Source organism: Podarcis vaucheri (genome assembly GCF_965113315.1).
Source record: "Podarcis vaucheri genome assembly, chromosome: 2".
NCBI lineage: Eukaryota > Metazoa > Chordata > Lepidosauria > Squamata > Lacertidae > Podarcis > Podarcis vaucheri.
The window spans coordinates 83,680,771-83,694,069 of record NC_138760.1 but is presented as its reverse complement, the minus strand read 5'-3'; the positions used below and the strand labels follow the sequence as shown (position 1 = coordinate 83,694,069).

General features: G+C 40.8%; 1 long non-coding RNA gene across 4 annotated transcripts in view; it reads right to left on the bottom strand.

The window, feature by feature from the left end:
* The window catches only part of LOC309526073, a 57,751-nt gene that overhangs the window by 42,965 nt on the left and 1,487 nt on the right, over positions 1–13,299 (bottom strand). For 3 of the 4 annotated variants that reach the window (XR_014216631.1, XR_014216633.1, XR_014216634.1), the window contains one exon: positions 12,558–12,634. This is a non-coding gene — a long non-coding RNA (uncharacterized lncRNA). Of the gene's footprint in view, positions 1–12,557; positions 12,635–13,127; positions 13,211–13,299 lie in introns of all 4 variants that reach the window. The other variant, XR_014216632.1, reaches the window with a different exon arrangement.

The following is a 13,299-nucleotide window of genomic DNA, read 5'->3' as shown; positions in this document are numbered from 1 at the left end:
GAATCTTTTACTGAAGGACCAGCTATTTTGGGTAGAACTGTTGAAAAGTAGACAGCTATGGGCAACCTTGCTTAAAGCAGCGGATACCATTTTCCTGTCCTTAATCTCCACATAGAATGTGGACCAGCTGGCTGAGCTGGAGATTCACCAACATCCCAGTGGGTCTTGGGTCTGGATAATCCCCTTGGCCAACTACCGTCTTTCAGGATACCCCAATCCTTCACTACCCAGTTTTCCATTCCACCATCCAGCATCCACTGAGTATGCTCAGTAGTCACTGGGCGATTCTGGGTTTCTTCTCCATGAGTGTTTTTCCCTAAGATTTGTTTGTTTTTAGTTACTTCCACAAAGCTTTGGATTCTACAGGGCTTGCTGATACCTCTATACTTTGCATGAAAGGTGCAGTTTTGATTATTTATTTGTTTGTTTTTAAAATTTATATACCATCCTTCATCTGAAGTGCACAGGGCGGTTTACAGTATAAAAGCATAACACATTACATAAAGATCCAGTGCTCTATGTTGGCAAGGGGCCGTGGCATATGCCAGTACTCAAGTCTTGATAAAAATGATGTGGGTACCAGCACAACATGGCTGCTATGAGTAGCCAAAAAAAAAAAAGAGGATGGAAAAGATTCATACTCTGAGAACTGATTTGGCTACATAGCATGAAACAGCTCTGTTGGCATTACACATGCACTCACTTTCATGTGCTAACAGGTTCCCATCTGCTAACTGTGTACATTTTTCATTCTGTTCAATAACAATTTAAAAAGCATCATTTCTGCCAACCATACTATTTAAAACATCGAAGTATTTTGAGTGGCTAATCTGAAAATGGCAGATCTGTAATCAGCAGTAGAATGGACACTTACTCTGTTGCTATCCTATGGCAAGACATGTCTACCTGGAAGTAAGTTATGCTGAGGTCTGGAGTCTCACTTTTTTTAAAAATAATGTAATATGTAGAATTCACACTTGGGGGAAATGTCCCTCTACAGCTAATTTAGATCTAACATCTTCAGAGCAGTCAGTCTGGTTCTCTTAATGTTTATAATTGTATGAATATATAGATCTATGCTTTTTAATCATTATTGACTGGCCTGAAAAAGCTGCACAATTAGTAGATTGCAGCCTTGTGGCATGCTATTTTAAAAGCTATTTATACTCCCCTCCCCACCCCACAATTCTTAAGGCAAGCCTTCCAACGCAGTCTACATTAACCTGATGAACACAAATACCATTTAAAACATCGTATCATTTAAAGTATCATACTGAAGTTAGTATATGTGCAATTGTACATTCATCATCATGAAGCACCACAACAAATGCTTCATATTTTCCTATTAACCATCATAATGCAGGCAACTCAGCCATGGAGGAAAAGCTTGTAAGAATAAATCGTTTTTAGTCGCCAGCTCTAGAGTTCTCTCATCTCAACTGATGGAGGGAAATCTCACTTTCTAAAAATTGCCAACAATCCTGCATTGCACTGTCTAATTAAGCTAAGTGTTCTCGGTCAAACAGAATAGCTTTGGAGCATTAATGGAGTCAAACTCTGACATGATTACTCTGGCTGAGAAATGTGCTCTTGCATTTCTAATAGTGCCCCCGTTTGAAATCTGGGCCCCGGGGACTGGCATTTGAAAAGTTAGCTATTCTCGTCAGAGTATTGCAGTGTCACTTTTTCAATAAAAGCAGCAGGGATGAAATCACACATTTTCCAAACTCGGTTTTTCCCTGGGAAGCTTTTCCCCCCAAAAAGGCAGAAGCTAGAAAACAGAGAAGTTCTAAGGTGCACTGGGGAACTGCTAAGGTTCTGTGAGGGGAAGGGAACACACACAAGAGAGAATATTGTTACAGGGAGCAAGAATCCTCACACTGTGCCTCGTTCTCCCCATACTGTACTTTCTAAAATTAGTAAGTGTAGGGCTGGATCAATGGATTTAGAAAGGCCTAAAAAAACAAATCACGCCAGCTTCTTCAAGGTCAGAGCCATGGTTGATTTCTGCTGGCATCCAAGACTGTAGGCATGGGAAAAACAAGACCCTTTTGGAATGATAATGCTATGAACCCCTCCATTATAGGCTCAGGTTGTATATATGTGTAAATAAACCATATATCCACAGTCTCCGCTGTGTCTTATTCAGAAAAGAAAACACAAACCATGGGTAAGCATTGGAACCCATGGGATCTTGCACCGCTTGGAGATTGGGGTGGAGTGCAACAGTATTACGAATTGTAATAGGGATCAGTTCATGCTTCACTAGCTTTATATTTAAAAGAAAATAAAAACAGATAGAGTAAGAATGAAAACACGACACGTTACTAATTAGACACTAGTTTAAGACAATATACATTTTCTGCAATGCTTTACTGATCCCCGGAATGATCATTTTAGTACTCCATGTAGACTCTGCATAGATTGTTACCTACTTAAGTGATTTAAAAAAGACATTTCAAAAGCATTTTCTCAACTAATATTCTGTCCTGAACACTGCATAGACAAGGAAATTACACTATATTGGATAATTAATACTACAAAAAACAAACAAACAAACAAACAAACAGGAAGACAGTTTAATTAGAGTGGGATTAGATTACTCGGGCCAGTAGTCAGCAGATTTTAGTCAATCAAATTCAGCCTTGTGTGGAAATGATCAAAAGCAGCTCCCAATTGGTGCTCAATTAAAATTTATGTGGGGCTCTCCCTTCTGTTTAGAGACCTGACCAGCTATTAATCTAATAAATACTACAAGTAAAAATATGAATTCGGCCAAATGGCAATAGAAGAAACATGGATGATGTGGCACGAAGCCCTACAAGTGCGGAAGCTACCCAATCACCATCAAAAAGTGAAAAACAGCAGCATATGTTTGTGCCTGAGCAGGCAGCCTCAGGCTCCTGATAGCACAGCAAGGAAAGAGACAGCTTTTAACTGCTGGATGCGCACCAGCGAGTTGTCAGATTGTTCAAAAAGGCAACCTGGGATAATTTTAGCCCAAATGTTGAAGGGAAAGCAATCTGTTCCTAGGACTCTAATGCTGCCCCACCACTTGCCTCACCACCATTTCCCAAGCTGCACTTGTGCACAGCATTTGCCAGCCTAATTAAGATGTGATTATTTTAACGTGGAGCAAAACGGAGAATGGGCGAGAACTGTGCAAAACACTCCAAATATTACTGCAGAGCAACCTTGAGTATCATTCTGTCGGCAGCATTTCCCTTCCTCTGTCAATTAACGCGTCCAGAAATCAATCCTAATTATCTCTTCTTTGTGGCAATTTGCGCTACCTGACACTATACCAACCAGCCTGCCAGGACATCATTCTAGCAGTGCCCATGGCTCAGGGCAGATTACACCCACACCTAGCATCCAAATTCAATTGTCGTGCAATTGCTATTTATTGTAATGCACCCACATACTTGGGTGTGGGTTATGAAGCGGCACTTTATTGTTTGAGGGATGTACAGAAGCATCTACATGAATGGGTGAGAGATCCACACAAAAGTGCTAACTGTGTGGAAGTGACCAGAGAGCTCAGCTCCTTTCCTTTCCTGCCTCTTGCCCTGCACTACCTTCCTCCAGCTCCTTCTCCCAGAGGTACAAGCAGCCCGCCCAGTTTGAGCACATGCTCTACCTGTGCTGGGATGACAGACTATCACCCATCTATTTTGTCTTGAGCAGAAAGCTTAGGGATCTCAACTGTGCCATAGGGATGCAAGAAAGACCTTTCCAACTGCAACTCTATCGACCCCCCCCCCCCCAATTCTTAATTCTTTCAAAATGCTGTTGAAAAATTATCAGTACTTGCAGGCAGTGAATTTTGTACATGTATAAAATGATGATTTATTGGAAAGGAATAACATCCTTTAGAAAAGCTGGAAGGAAAAAGCAGCTGGAATTCCCCAGAGCAGACAAAACATGGATAATTAAACATGGAGACCTTAAAGTGCTTTCTTCGAGTTTAGTATATGTTCCGTTAGCAATGGATGGCTCGTAAGCTGGATCAACATTGTCACCTAGTGGCCACTGATGTCCTTGGAAAACAGGAAAACTCACATTTTTGCACTAATGCAGTACTGTGACACACAACTACATTTATTGTTGCCATTGCATCGCAAACCTGATGTTTTCCCCACCATGAGATGACGCAAGTCTAGCCCTGACCTAAAGTCCTAGCCAATTAGAGCATGGGACAGGGGTCATCTGCCCCTCACATATGTGTAAGCCTTGGGTCAGCATCTAGGTTTGGGTTCAGTATCTAAGGGATATTTTTATATTAAGTTCTGGCTCAAGCCCCCACTTAGGAAACCTGGGACTCCAGTTTAGTAGCCTTCCCACAACACACATACATACACACTCCTGAGGTACAGTGGTACTTTGGGTTATAGACGCTTCAGGTTACAGACTCAGCTAACCCAGAAATAGTACCTTGGGTTAAGAACTTTGCTTCAGAATGAGCACAGAAATCGTGCGGCGGTGCAGCGGCAATAGCAGGAGGCTCCATTGGCTAAAATGGTGCTTCAGGTTAAGAACAGTTTCAGGTTAAAAACGGACCTCCAGAACGAGTTAAGTTCTTAACCCGAGGTACCACTGTATGTGCAAACAATGATATGTATTCAACAAACAATGGTGGATCGACAAGAGATTAACATTGTAGAGAGCAGTACAAAAGGGTACTTTTTGTTTAGAATGTCCCACCTTCTTCCATGGTCCACCTTTGCCAAAGGAAGTCTGTGCCCTTAGGCCTTACTCACAGTGAGTTTGGGGATGCAACCAATAAGCAGGGTTCTTCTGAATTTAAGAAAGTTGCAATTAAGAGACTCCAGGCAAAAATGAAATCTTACACTACAGCATCTAAAAAATTACAGAAATGCATAGGTTGGAGAAATCCTCAAGAGGGACATGTACACAGGGAAGAGAATTCTGCATGAAGCTAGAACTTTGTCTGCCATTTTCATTTGCAGTTCTCACCACTCTTGTAGGAACAAGTCACTGTTAAACTGAATAAGCTGCATATCTCTTTGGCAACCTTGAAGAATCAGAAATATTTTCCTCCAATGCTATTTGTCAGCTCATTGCAATCCAGACTTTCTTCAGAGTATGCATAGAGACAGGAGCAAGATTGTGACCATTTGCAGCAGCTGCTGGCTCCATCCCTGCCCCCTATATTTGCTTAGTAGAAGTTGTGAAAGGGTCTACATGTCTACAAACTGTTAATGCATAGGCTCTGTCCCCACAGTAACAGATCCATGGTTAGGCTGTGATTGCTGAGACAAAGCCTACAGACATGCACTTTATACTTCATAGGCCCTTTCAGACCCTTCCTCCAAATGGTGGGGCCAGAGGCTGTGAGTGGACATAATTCCTCTTCCTCCCATATGCACGTTCAGAAGAAGAACACCTGAACAGGGCTGCAGTCTCTATTGTAATATTTTTAAATGTATTGACCTAGTCAGTACAATGCAAGAATTAAAAATGCAGTATCTGTATACAGTGGTACCTTGGTTTAAGTACTTAATTCGTTCCGGAGGTCCATTCTTAACCTAAAACTGTTCTTAACCTGAAGCACCACTTTAGCTAATGGAGCCTCCTGCTGCCGGAGCACAATTTCTGTTCTCATCCTGAAGCAAAGTTCTTAACCTGAGGGTTAAGCGGAGTCTGTAACCTGAAGTGTATGTAACCTGAAGCGTATGTAACCTTAGGTACCACTGTATATTATTTAATCTGGCTTTGTTAAGTATGTAACAAGGGTGGTCATTTCCACACTGCCATGAACACACATACTTTTCTTTGGCAACGCATCTGTTTCTAACAAGCTGGACTTCTTAATATTGGCAGGCTCCTCTACTTTTCCCTGCCAGTGCTACATTTCCAAGTAACTCAGAATCCAACAGCACTTTGGATGAAAAGGCTCCCCTTTTATTCACTCTTATAACCACATAAGCCACAATAATTTTCCTTATGGATCTTCTCCAATAACCCTGCTGATTAAAAAGGTGCATGTGCTGTGTGTTCTTTGCTCAGTTCAGTGTAGATCACATCTAGAAGTTTGGAGAATTGTGCAATGTGTTGAATCCCCTTCCTTGAAGGAAGCCATGCAGTGTGTATCTTGCCTGGGGCAAGTAGCAATTGCTCTTAGGTGAGCAGCTAGGATGCAAGCTGGACCTGTCTGCTCTCCTTCTGCTGCCCTTGCTGCCCTCCTTCTGCTGCCCTCCCAGGTCAGGAAAACACAGCACAGTATCTGGACTCATCCCCTCCCTCATCCATTCATCACCGAAGACAAAAGTGACAACCACAATCACAGGGGCCATGGCTATGCACTACAGCAGCTACACTCCCCAGTGGTTGGAAGGGAGAGAGTAAGGCTGTCAGCTGTCACAGAACTGCTGTGCTTTTTCTGGGAAACGAATAATAGTGCTGTGACAACTATGTGCCTTTTTCTTTCTTTTCCCCAAGGCATAATGTGAGGGGGAAAAGGGGCTGCACTGATGAGGGGGTGTTGTAGGAATGGGATTTCCTGAACTGGTAAGTGGGTAAATGAATGGACCTTTAGGTTCCCACCAACATTAGGATTCTATTTCAATGGGGGGATAGCACAAAGAAACAAAAAAAATCAGAAGTTGGAAAAGGAACAAAAAATAGTGGAAGCAGAGTAATACAAATGGCAGGCAGAACAAAGAAAATTATCGTATTTTTTGCTCTATAAGACTCACTATTTCCCTCCTAAAAAGTAAGGGGAAATGTGTGTGCGTCCTATGGAGCGAATGCAGGCTGCGCAGCTGTCCCGGAAGCCAGAACAGCAAGTGGGACTGCTGCTTTCACTGCACAGCGATCCCTCTTGCTGTTCTGGCTTCTGAGATTCAGAATATTTTTTTTCTTGTTTTCCTCCTCCAAAAACTAGGTGCGTCTTGTGGTCTGGTGTGTCTTATAGAGCGAAAAATACGGTATTTCAAAACACTGGACCCTTCCCTGTATAATTTTGATGCTTTCCTCTGGTGTCTCCAAAAGCTGTTTATTCCCTGCCACAGTTGAATGACTGTATTTGTTTTTAGGGCACAAAATTACAGGCAGGATTGAGGGACCACACACTGGTGAGAAGCCCACAGCAACACCATTTATTGATCTTTTCCTTTATCATCACTATGAAGGTGGGCAAGGCCTCCTTACCTGCTACTCCCCAGTCATGCTGATTCATTGCCATGGTGGCAGCTCTGCTGAAGTGGAGTGAGATGAGGCAACTGGGCATACAGGAAGCTGTCTGGTACAAAGTCAAGCTATTGGTCCAGCCAGTTTAATATTGTTTACAAGATATGAGGGTGATCTGGCTCTGACTATGTCACCCCACTGATCTCCAAGATTGATTCAGCTGATCTGGTTGGCTAGGCAGGTGTCTCCTTCCTCCCTCACCGCTCCACGTGGTTCCCTCCTAAAGCTGACACTAAAACACTGGTTGAAGAGGGGTTCACTGCTTGAAGCTTGAACCTGGGACCTTTTGCGTGCAAAGCAGGTGCTCTACTACTGCGCATGTACTTTCAAGGAAGTGCATTAAGGGCCTTCACATAAATGGATAGCTCTGGTTCTTAGGAGCAGGTTCTTACACCATTTTGTAACAGGAGGTGGATATTTCAGCAGAACAGTGGAGAACAGTAGCACTGAAGAAGGAATACACCTCATTTTTCACTTTTGATTCTATCTTTGGCCAAGGCCAATGGAAAATTGATTGGAATCTGTTGGGAAATTTACCTTGGTTTGCAGAAAATATTGAGATATCGGTCTACTTGTACAAATTGTTGTGAGGGACTTTACACATTGCTTAAATTATGTTCTCTGTTTATCAGATCAAGAAAAGCATGCAGGAGAGGAAAACATTGGCAGCTAATTCTTATGAATTATAAGGCTGTCAAAGTAAGGTGCCCCCATCTAACTTTACTTTGCAGGTTCTAACAGGTTCTCAACTTTTTCCCTTTGAGTGAGGCTGATAAAACATTGTAGATTTTCATTCACAGATATGTAATACCTTTTCAATTTGCACAATACCTTTAACGTACACAGGGAATGGCCAGGTATAAAGCAAAATAATGGCCTGAAGGCAGATAATGCTGTTGCACCATTATAGCTAAGCGGTTCTTGGCCTTCTCAGAGTTTGGATGGAATGTTTATGATCATAATACGGCAACAACTCAGCATGGAAACTCCATATAGGTCACTCCAAGTTTTCTGAATGAAGAGAGGACAAAAGGGCAAGAAATAAAACCAAATAAAACCAAAAGCTTGCCAGGCTTCTGTAGATGCACTGCCCCTAACCTATGAAAAAACAAAAATGGTAACTGAAAAGGGGAGGCCACATTACCTGGCTCTGGGTCTTTTATTTCCTTGTGCTTCTGACAGTAAAATATAATTGAACAGTCATAACATGGATGAAGTAATACGGAAATGTAGATGATCAGTTTTGTGTATCTATTTTTATGGCTTCCCTGTGACTCATGTTATATACTACATCTCCCAGAAACCACTTGAGTGGACCTCCACCTGACGGCTTATCTCAGACACTGTAATATGTACAATGTTTTCCTATATATTACTGAGTGCCTCCATAACAGCTTCTGACAGCGTAGCACTGGAGTAGCAAAGTAGTGGCATGAAGATACTGCACATTATACAGAAGAATGCTGTGGTGTTAACAAATTCTATTGTAGTAGTAGCAGTAGAAGAATGTTCTTGTGTCATGTGGAGGCCATTCCAACCATTCTCCAAATGATCATTGGTCCTTGCTCAAGGTCAAAATCATGGGAAAGCCAGAGAAAGCATCACAAAGTAATTCCTTGTGCTTTTCAAACCCTTAAGCATTGCACTGGGGTAAATGATGCCAGCTGACACAACGATTCCCAATTTGAAGTTGTGTTTCAACTGATAATATTATGATCCAGGCTAATATATTATTTACTAGCTGATACTTCTACCAAAAAACAATTCAGAATTCGACTGCTATGCCAGTTCGATTTTAAAAAAACCAACACTTCTCTGAAGGTTTAATATTTATAATATATATTCATTTTGGTTAAAAGCCAATTTTCATTCTACAGCATGAAGAGAATATAAATATATACAAATCTCTGCCCAATACACTTCTATATCACGGAGCACTGAACACCATATGAGTGCTTAACTTGCCAAATTCATCCATGAAGAATCTGGCAATATCTACAAAAACATTGGTTAATATTTTCCACTTGAAATTAAAAGCACAACTGTTCCACCTAAAAGTTATTAGATTGTACTAGAAAAACAAAACAAATCAAAACAAAACAAAACAAAAGATACTTTTGTAGATTTCCCAAATCCTACTGAAGCACAGCACTCAAGAATGTGCTCAGTTTTAAGTACATGATAGACGGTCATTTAATTTTCATGAAAAAGTACTGCAGAGAGTGTTTAGCACAGAGTCTTGCACTTAGGGCCAAACTAGATCAGATATCATTCATACAAAACAATTGTGTGAATGGCTTTGTAAAAGTAAATAGCAGGCCTTCAGATCTGCACTGCTACCCTGGCAGGGGCTGGGGCAGGGGCTTTAACTCTTTGTCCCAATCTGAGGTCCCAATCTGAAACAGGGATCCATGTGCTTGCTATTTGCATGGGAAGAAAAGCTCTTCCTTGCACTATCTGAAGACTTTCTTCCAACGCAAATAGCAAGCAGAGGGACCGCAAACCAGAGTGGGACAACAGCGAGGGTGCAAAGGGTAGAGCCCACCCCCCACCAACAATCCCAGTATGGATTAGGAGTCCCAGACCTACAAATTACCAAATTGGGGGGGAGGGGTCTTTACCATAACTGCTAGTTGTGTGAATGGCACCTCATCTTGTTTGTCCCTTAAACTCCTCTGGGATTTTTAGCCCTGTCCATGTCAAGTTAACTGAGAATAAGGCTTCTGCCTTAATTAGTAAGAAAAGAAACAAGGACATGGAACTGTCACTTTTTAAGAGGTAAAATTTGGTAAAAGATTACTTTTCTTGGGATGAATGTTTGCAGTAGGCATATGTACACTTAAGAGTTACTACTGATATTTTATGATGAATAAATCTACATAAAAATACTGGTAGTAATAAGGGGTGTTTCAAGGTTCATATAATGTGTCAGTTGAATAAACCTAACTATAATAACGTCTCTAAAACATCTGTTTGATCCTCCTAAGATTTATGAGTATTTCTTCATTGATTCAAAATACCTATACCCCGTGGCTAAGAAAATCGTATTATTATATTGGGCAAAAAAATACACAGGGAAGGCATCAAACAAACTTGGCCAGAAACATCTTTTTTAAAAAAAAGGGGAAAAAATATACTTCTCCTAGTAGCTATCCATTTGTCAAAAGGCTCACACTCCCTTTTCCACTTGCTTAAACACAATAGCACTTTTAGCTTTGCATATATAGTATGGTCAGTGGTGCTATTGTTCTAGAAAAAGAGGTCCTGGATCTCGCCATGATCACCTCCTTCATTCTCTTAACATAGCAATGGCACTTACTTGAGAGGTGCCGGAACTGAGTTTTAGCGAGTTTTGGCTGGAAAAAAAGCCCTGAGTATGGTACATACAAATCATAGCTTTGTGCTCAAGCTACAGTTTCTTACAAAGCTTTATAGCTGCTTACATAGCTTTCTTGCATGTGCAAACCAGAGGTACACAAACACAGAAAAGAACATAACCCACGAAAATAGATACATAAATCCACAGCGGTGCTTACTTATCAAAAACTTTGTTTTTGATACCTCCCAGCTGGCAACACCACTTTGAATGAAACTATGGCAAAGTTGTCAATTCTAACACATTCTAAAGCAGCTGCTCGCTGAAAGTATATTGTAGAGATACACTCTGTACGCTTTTAGAGCAGGGGTGTGGGGGATCTTATTACGTCACTCAGTGAAATAGAACAATTGAGAAAAGGCATAGAAAATTAACTGCAAATGTTATTTTCAATCTGTTATTAATATATGCCATGTGGTATTATCTAAACACCATAGCAACAGTGCAAAATTTTAAATCAAAGAACTTTGATTCACAGCAGATCCCAAAATTACAGATAAATTCTTTTATTTATAGCATTTTTTACAGCTAACGAATTGTGGGTGATCTCTGTGCTAAAACTGCAATTTTACATTGGCATGCTTTAGTGTCATTTGACCAGCTGCAGAATTTAATTTGTGCCAAGGCTCAGCTTCACAACCTATTTCTTTATGAAACAAAGAATACACAGGTTATGAGAAGGCCATCTTAGCATGTGCTGAACATATTCCCATCACTGAGTAACCAGAGCCAGTTCCAGTCACTGTTGTAAGTAAATATGGCCTGAAATATGGAAAATCACTGGGACAGAATAATCTTAAAAGTATTTGGAATAGTATGCTATCAGAACTCAAGATTCTGCAATACCATTGCTGAGAACCACAAGAAGAGCAAGGCAGGAATTGTCCATCTCTTAGCTAAGAAAATGCTAGTCTTGCTGATTCCGATCCCCAAACAGAAGCTCAGAAAAGAGGAAATTGAACTCACTGATATCTGTTGCCTCCCCCTTACCTCCATGCTTACATAATGAGTCATACTAATCAAAGTAAAAGAGGAGAGATTTGTGTGCATTTACCTCTTTCTGCTTGTACATCTGGATCAGGACAACTATTGTTTTAACATGCCTTATCTGAGTGGAAATTTGAACCCTGGTTTCCCATGTTCCAGTCCAACCCTCTAACCACAATACCACACTGTCTCTTATATGTCACTGTTTCACAGTGGACCACCCAAAGGAGTTTGAAACAGAGGGGAATTTTTAAAAGATCATTATATGGTATGGTGGTGAACTGCTTTCAAAGAACAAGTAATAACAAAATCCCCACTGCTCATCTACAAATAACAATATCAGCTACTTAGACAGATGCTAACATGAAATTGAATTCATGTTTGGGAAATAAGGGGCAGTATCCAACAAAGTAGTTTTGTTAGCACAGAGTGTTGCATTTATGCAACAGAACTTTTCATTCCTCTCCTCTCCTCCATCCCCCCCTCCTGCCCTCCCCAGATCTGCACTAGAGGGTTGGGGTAACCCCAAGAACAGATTGGGGAAGGTAGGAAGAGGAGAGGGACGGGGAAGTCCCCTTTTGCAGCCTTAGGTCCTTGTGCTAAATGGAAATACTTTGTTGGGTACAGCCCAAGGACATTTTTTGACAATGTTTGTAATCCTGCAGATAGTTGCTAAGGAGTAAATCAAAATATGATGATCGCATTCTAGGGGAAGGCTGCAAACCTTTGTTTTGATCCACAAGTAGTGATTAATGCAGTCCATAGTTCTAAAATCACTGACATGAAAGCAATCTATTTAGTTTTCCAATGAACTACATCATGTTGTTACCTAAAAGAAAAAGATTGGCAGCCCTAGTACCATTGTATCATAGGTTAGGACATTGATCACTTTATCAGCAAAATGCAAACTAACAGCACAATTTACTGCATACCGCTATTAGTATTTTATTTCCTCATTAACAAACTTATTTTCTTGACTCACCAGTGTGCTTTGTAGCTGGCTTTTTAACCAAGCTTGAAGATCTGCTGGATAAAGTAGACAGATATTGGGAACAGGACCTATTACACAGGGAATTTAAACAACATGAAACCACGTGACTTTCACCAAAGAATCCTGCATTATAGTTTGTTAAGGGTGTTGGGAATTGTAGCTCTGTGAGACTTAAACTACAGTTTCCAGGATTTTTTGGAGGGAAGTTATGTAATTTAAATTTATCGTGTGTATGCAGTTGTATATACACTAACCTATTTTTTATCACAAAAATGTACCTTTCCTTAATCCAGAATCATTCATGCTTGCTCTCAACATGCTTTCAGTCTAGATTTATTTTAGATGCCACCATCCACAAAGATAGGTGTGGTTATTTGAAACACCTTCATTAGGTTATCCATACCTTTTTCTCCATGTCCATGCCCCAGGTGAATGAAGAAGGAAGTAGTGATTGCAACCTTGGTATATGTACAAATATATGTAACTGGGCAGATGCAGTTACACCCCTCCATTGCTAGAAACAACACCTACACCCAGAACTTATTCTCAGAGGGAACTTACAAGAACTCAGTCTGGCACCTCAGGTGGGTTCCAGAACCTCTCAGGTGAGTTCCAACACCTCTCGGGTGGGTGCCATTGCCATTCTAAGAAAAAGAAGTACATTCATGGTGAGTTCCGGCACATCTTTTTCTAGAAAAAGCACTGCCTACACATATTTTCAAATGGACATACT